Genomic DNA, 8,091 nt, shown 5'->3' with positions numbered 1-8,091 from the left:
AAAAACACAACCCCAAATGAATCTGTTACTCAGCTGTTTTGTCCAGAAAGAGCTGGGTAATCAGTTCATTTTGGAGTTTGGATCTTGGACTAGAAGTTAAAATTTTAATGCCAAATTACCCCCATAATTAACAGTGACCCATTTCTGTGAACTTTTCTTTAAAGGAACCAAAATCTGTGCAGCACTTATTCATTTGCAAAGAACATTACTGTGCAATTTAATGAGCACATGCAAAAATGTACAAAGGAAAATCATTCACCGGCACAGAACTATGGGTCTAAATGTGGACTGTACAAATATAAGATGAGGACAGAAGTACTGAACAGAAGTGGAGCTGTTGCTGCTTTATTAGCAGCACCTGCCAGAGCAAAAACAGTGAATTAATCCTTCAGATTAATGCAGTATTACATTAAAGTTTTGCAATATTGCTCCCAAATTCTACCATAACACACCACTCACCATTTCTTCTACATTTTTTGTCCGGACACATAAGATGACACATCTTTTTTTCAGTTTTTTTGTTTAGCTCAATAGTTTCTTCCAGAGATCCTAAATGGCTTTACAAACCATAAGTGGGGAGTTTTGTCAGCATAGAATGTCCCTGTTACTGACATCTCAGGACCCCTTGGGATTTGTAGGACAAAGAGTATATAATGGCAGTAGTGTTTGTGACTTTCTGCTCCTAATTGGCAAGGTGTAAAACACCACAGTTAGAGGTGCAGCTCTCACCGAAGCCACTGGGAGTATTTACATTGTCGCAGAAGTGCATCAAGACACCTATTAATGGATACACATAACAACACTGAACAGATCATTGGAATGAGTCAGTAGAAGTTTTCTATGGACAGGTCAAACCATTTCATTTTATTTCTTTGGGTCTGTGCAAACGACACTTAACCAGTAAAGCAGCAAATGATTAAAATGGGTTTAAAGTGTTGGCTTTGCGTTGGCTGATGTGATTGCATCACCTCAGAGGAAGCCTGTTATTTGTGCAGCTGAGCAGAATAGCTTGCAATGGGAAATCACTGCCATAACTGGCAAGATTTGTCTTGAATACGGCCTCTAATTTCAGCCTGCAATGCAATTATTTTAGAAAAGCCTTATGAGCATGTCCTCTATGACTGAAAGGCAGACTGGTTAATGTTCCCTCTCAGGCATAGCCACATGAACCCTCTGCATTCATCAAGTTCATAATTTATGCATGTGTTATATGGGGACAGTCCAAAAAGACTTTGCACTCAAGGACTTGCCAAAAGGACACAACAGCTCAGCCATTAGAAAATGTTCAAGGTTTCTTTTTAACTGAGGAAAAACGCGATTTATATCCAGAGCAACACGTGTGGACGCATTCTCCAATGTGTCATTTTATGAGCTGTGATCATTGAATTGCCAATAAACTGCAGCATATTGGCCACATGCGTGCAACAGCTGTTGCTCAGAGCATCTTTAGGAGGCCGTATAACCAAGTCATCTGCAAACATAAAATAAAAACAAGATGTAATTTAAAAACAAACCTATTTTATGATCATTTAACTGCCAGCACAAGTGTTGCATTTAGAAGTTACACAAGAATGGACATAATACACCAGCTTGGGAGTGAGAGCATCCGGCCTAAGCTTTGTGGTCGGACAGGTACTTTAATACACAGAAATTGAGGCTGTAATTGAGGGGATTGCTCACTGTGAGCTGCCAGCTTTAAAATGACAGTCCAAAATCCTCCCTACTATACGTGTTCAATAGGTGTGAGATCTGTCTCATTCCTAACATTTACTTTTAAAAGGTTGAGAAATGTGGACCTTTTTGTCACATGCTAATACTTTAGATATTTAATATCATTTTGTACATGTGATATTATTCATCCGGCATATAAGCATATTTCTAATCCTTTATTTAATCAGAGTGGCTTATCTCTGAGAGGCAGGAACGTCCTGATCAGATTCTCTCTAATATACACATTCAAACCTGGAACCGGTCCAGTGCAACCACAGTCTGACCTGTGACCACTGAGCAGCTCTACTGGACCGGTTTGGAATTGAGGGTCTTGCTCAGGTACATCACAGTGTGGCTGATGAGTTCTTTGTCTCTATTGATGCTGCACTATTAAGAAAACCGCAACTGAGATGTGAGCTCATTGGGTTACATGTTTGCAAAAGGAAAGTGTGTGAATGTGATAGTCTCTGTTTGTGTGGCATTTTGCTCAACCACACTCGCCAGATTTAACATCTCATCAGATCTATTTAGCAACCTTGTGTCAAAGAAGCTGCTAAAAACTTGACTCACCTCCTGTCAGTGCAAACAGTGGTTAGAATCCACTCCACCTTTACCAACAGTGAGCCTTTTTTTTTTTTATTAATTACAATACATGTTTTGGCATATTCGTTTAAATGACATTGTTTTCTTAGTGGAGAGCTTTTATATTTGTACTGTAAATAAAATGAAGATATTACTTGCAGTGTAGGTTTGCCAGATGTGTAAACAATGCACGAAAACAGAAAACATGCAGAATCCTTTTTCTACACATAAAGTCAGACATTGTGTGATTACATATAAGATAAGAGCCATATTAGATGAGTTCAGTTGTTTTGACAATTGTCAACAGTTATCTTAATACTTTGACATTTAGATTTTGATGAAGCTTTGCATTTAAAGTCTTAAGTTTAAATCACTTTTTGAATGATGGGCTTTTATCTTTTATTTATGGACATTTCTTCCTACATCAATTTTTTTTTTATCTAAATGGTGAAGTGATTATCTTTAAGACATTTAATGCAAAAGATTGAGATGTCAAATGTTGGTTTACTGTTACATGTGATAAATCAGTGGTAGAGGCTGTCGCACCTCTACCACTGATTTATCACATGTAACAGTTATATGTGTGGTAAAATCACCCTGATCATCCTTTTCAGGGGAAAATTATGATTAATGTTTGGAATAACTCTTTTAATCATAGTTCAGTCTGTGCAACAGTCTACAAATAAAGCTTTTGATAATAAATATCTTTAGGTGAGTCCAAGAATGTTTAGCATTCAATCAATTGTCTATACATATTATGATATTTTAAACACTTTTGTAGTTTTATAGGTTTTTTTAATTTCTTGTGTTGAGCTAAGAAATACAGATTTACAAATAAACAGTAATCTGATCCTTTTCCTCGACATGGGACACCTTGTTTTCTTTATTCTTTATTGTCCACAATATTACGTTCGGACCAAATGCAGACCCAGCGTTTGATTTTACTCACTTTAATTGTTATAATTACAATGTGACTTTTTACAATCAGACTTCTTTTGTAAATCACCATGAAATTGTGCCTATTTATTTTAACCTCTCCTCTCTCTGTACAAATATAAAAGGTCTCACAGACCAATGATTTTATCAGTAGTTTCATGATGTTTTTATAGGGAAAAGTTTACAAACCATTTTTCAAATGCATGATCGAAAAGGACTTCATGTGTCTGTCAGACACATGCTGCAGGGCTGCATTTTTTTTTTGGGGTCAGTGTTTAATGCATTTGTGGCTAATGGTTTGTTTTTAACAGTGTAAGGAAAGTGTAATCCAATCTAAATACATTTCATGTTCATCAAATGTAGCTTGGTGTTTCATTTTAAGACCATGGGTCAAAGTGTTTTCTCAATATGTCAGCACAAAAAAAAAAAGGAGTAATTTTGTTTCAGTAGTAGAATGCTACAAGCACACACACACATACACACACACACACACACACACACACACACATGCAAGAGTGATCGTGCGTAACTGTATCTGTGTATTTGTCTATGATCCAATTTGGAAGCGTGTGACTGCGTATGCTTTTGAACTGTAAATATGCTTTTCGAAGAGTATTTCCAAAGTCAGACTGCTGTGTCATCTTAAAACTCAGATGTACCTTCATTTTTTTAACTTCACAAGTGCTTATTACGTCTGATTTTCAAACTCCTACTTTTAGTTTTGCCCTGTAGCCACAATCAGATACTCATAAGTAAGAAAAGAACAAGAACCTTAATTGCAGAGAAAAGTCTTTGTACTCTCATTTCTCTATGAAGTAATTGTGTGAGCTGGAAATCCCTTTAGGCTGCTTTGTTTGACACTAGCCGTGCACGTAAATCCATTTTTATCAAATTCCAGAGGGTTTTCTTTCTTAATGTGCTTGTGCAATCTGACCTATTCATATTGGGAGAGATACATTTCTCTAACATAGTGAAACTGTCCTTACTTGAACTGATAACAACAGATGATTTAAGAAGCAGTGACTCACAGCCAGGAGTATTTGTACCCTAGGGACGTTTCTGCAGTTGCAACAGGGAGTGATGAAAGTTAATGGAGTTAGTTAGTTAGTTCCACAATTAGAAAAAATTGAGTAGGTAAAATAGGTATAATAAGTATATAAATATTTTAGATTAGCATTTATTTACTTTATAGGGTTCGAAGTAGTTAGAAGTAACAATATTAAGGGGAAGGGAAGAAATAAAACCCTAGTGTAAACAAGTCTTCCAACCTAACGACAATACGGCAACAAGTCCTCCAACCTAACGACAATACGGCAACAAGTCCTCCAACCTAACGACAATACGGCAACAAGTCCTCCAACCTAACGACAATACGGCAACAAGTCCTCCAACCTAACGACAATACGGCAACAAGTCCTCCAACCTAACGACAATACGGCAACAAGTCCTCCAACCTAACGACAATACGGCAACAAGTCCTCCAACCTAACGACAATACGGCAACAAGTCCTCCAACCTAACAACAATAAGACAACAATTCCTCCAACCTAACGACAATATTGCTACCCTCTTATAGGACTCAGAGTTTCCACTTAAGGTGGAGCAGGTGCACTGCTGTCCAGAACATCTGCATCAGGCCTCTTCTGTCAATGTGGAAGCCTCTAACATTGCCATAGCTGCCGCAATTACCCTGGTGTGCAAGTAAGTTAACAAAGGAGTCGGTTGGCATGAGACACCTAAGGGCAGGACAAAGCAGCAGTGACAAGTGCTAGTAGATTGTAACTTCACTGACCAACTGAAAAGTTCAGTCAATTGACCATTTCTAAACAGCTTTGTTATAACTTCAAATCCCGCAAACGATTCCTGAGGGCTTCATAGGTTATCTTAGTCACACATGGTATTACAAATATTTAACACATCTTTTACTTTTCTTAGCAGAGTTACATGTATGGAAATATGGAAATATGGAGGTTTAGTTTTGTAAGGTTAGGTTTTGTGTAAACCAGCACTAACCACTGGAAATGAATAGCAATGGCAGTCTAAACATCCAGATGTTGATCTCAGCTCCTGTTGCTCATAGCCAAGGAAAAACTAACTAAGAACAACCCTGATATACAATTTGTATGCTCAGATGAGATGCAGATGATGGTATAGCAATGAAAAGAAAATATGCCGGAGACATGTGAATGAAATTTCCTCTTAATCAAACAAGAAGATCCATCAATGTTACAGCTACTTTGTTTTTTGTCCAATGCCACAACAGGACAAGTTACTCTGGTCGTCAAATACTGCTGCAAGTAGATCAACATATAAATCAGTTGGACACCCTGTATGTCTTATACAGGCTGTAAATTCCAAATCGACTTAGAATATTCAGCTGCCATACAGCTTTATAACCACACTCACTTAGTACTACAATACTACAAAGATATTTGAATGTAAAAACAGAGAAAAGTATTACAAGCGCTTATTTATAGCCTCGCTTATTTTATAGGGATGTGTGAGTCTGTCAGACAACAAAAGATATCGAACAGCTACTTTAGGAAAAGAGGGGGGGCAATTTGTCAAGAACAGATTTGTCGAAACTTTTGGATCTAAAACATTATCTTTTGTTGCAGAGTTTGAATTACTTGCAAACAAAAGGAGCCTTTGCAATCTATGCTTTGCAGTATGCTCTTTCGCAAGATGCTGCCTTCAGAGGTGCTGTTGAAATCCTCCTGGAAAAGCAGACTTATAGAACAGCACTATTATAGCTTCTAAACGTTTTGGTACACGGTACAAGATTTCTGCTTTTGATTTGTGTGTTTTTCAGCTTGTTTTTTTGTTGTAATTTAATAATGACTTATACCTGAAGGACTGCGCAGAGCGTGGCACAGCAGACAGTCGCAGATTTTGAGTCTCATGCATGCGTTATAATTGTTACTTGATGGAACTGAGGATGTGACTGAGTTACACTTAATTATATTTCTTCTTTTCGTCTCTTGCATTAGTTGTTAATGTTAAACGCAGAGAGGAAAGAACAGCCAATTAAAGTGTACTCATCCATCAATGCACTTCAATCAGTTAGTGCCCTAACATGTGACTTTTACTACAACAAGCATTAACAGCTTTGTGTGTATATTCGGGAGTGTACTGGGAGAAGCAATATTAGCTGGTCTCCCTCCAGATGCAAAATGACTCATCTGACACTTGAGGTTAATGTAACCTGGGTTCAGATGGTGCACATTTGCTTCTGCTTGATATGCAAGCAACAGTAGCTTGTATCTCGGCTCCAGGTGAGTCAGCTATTACAAATATACTCCTTTATTAGTGCTGACAGTATTAGGTTGAAGTTTGAATCAGTATGTGGTTCTGCCAGCAATTAAAACAACTGAACTGTTCAGACATTTTGTAACACAGCTGGTGATATCATTTGTTTGGACGCTAAGTGTGGCACCATCCACTGTCAAACAGAGCTGCTTATTCACTGGCCCTTGTGCTAAGAGATGATACAAAGATTACACAGGGAGAGATAATGAAGTGCACCAGGTGGTTCCAGCATCCAGCAGGGGATTTTACATTAAAGCCAGCAGATGTTACAGCTGTGACTCATGTCTCTATACCTTTACAAGTACCCATATATTTCAACCCACACTGCAAGCCTGTCTTCAATGACCTGCTACCTCATCCACCCCCACCAGGACCATTCATTGTCAGGTCATGACTTCTACTGATCCATTAAACTGGAAAGTAATTTGGAGGGTAATTGAATAAAGGAGCATTATTTCTTTCTATTTTTGCACATAAACTTCCCCTCCAAAAGTATTGTACAGTGAGGCCAGTTCCTTTATTTTTGCTGTAGACTGAAAACGTTGACATCAAAAGACGAATATGAGACAAGAGGTGAACATATCAGCTTTTATCTCCAGGTATTAACATCTGGATCAGAAACACAACTTAGAAGATAGCACCTTTTGTTTCAACCCACCCTTGTGTACAAAAGTATATGTGACTGACAGGTGTGTTTTGTTGCCCAGCTGCGTCCTATGACATTGATTATTCAAACAATAAATAGCACTGAATGTCTACTCTCAGTTTCACATTTGGGTTTTGCCTGTTCAGACTGCATTTATAGTTAAGAGGTGTAAGCAACATGAAAAACAGAGAGCTGTCTCTGACTGAAAAACAAACTATTATGAAGCTGAGAGAATATGGAAAATCAATAAGAGACATTGCACAAACATTGGCCATAACCAGTGCAAACATTTCGAACGTCCTGAAGAAGACAAAAACCACTGGTGTACTAAGTAACAGGCATCCTATGGGTAGACCAAAGAAAACAACAGCAGTTGATAACAGAGACATTGTGACAGCTGTATAGAAAGACCCCAAAACAACTGTTAGTGACATCAGCAGCAGCCCCCAGAGGGCAGGAGAGAAGGTATCACAATCCACTGTTCGCAGAAGACCTCGTGAACAAAAGTACTGAGGCTACAACAGAAGATGCCACGTATTAACAAGAAGAATAGATTTTGAAAAAAGTACAGTGATGAGAATTTGGGGACAAAATTTTATGGACTGATGAGACAAAAATTAACCTTTACCTTTAAACGATGGAAAGACTAATGTTTGGAGACAGAAAGGACCTGCTCATGATCCAAAACATCCAAGCTAATCATTAAACTGATGACGTAACACATGATGGCAGCAGTAAAATAAACTCAGTAGCCTACAGAGTCTTTTTGTCTGCCAATTTAAAGAAACTAAACTAATCTAAACTAAACTGATTGGGAGATCCTTCATCATGCAGCAAGATCATGACCCAAAACACAGTGCTAAAACAAGAAAGGAGTTCATCAGGGGCAAGACGTGAAAGGTTTTAGA

This window comes from Channa argus, chromosome 9 (assembly GCF_033026475.1).
Source record: "Channa argus isolate prfri chromosome 9, Channa argus male v1.0, whole genome shotgun sequence".
In the NCBI taxonomy this organism is placed as follows: Eukaryota; Metazoa; Chordata; class Actinopteri; order Anabantiformes; family Channidae; genus Channa; species Channa argus.
This window is presented reverse-complemented; position numbering follows the sequence as displayed.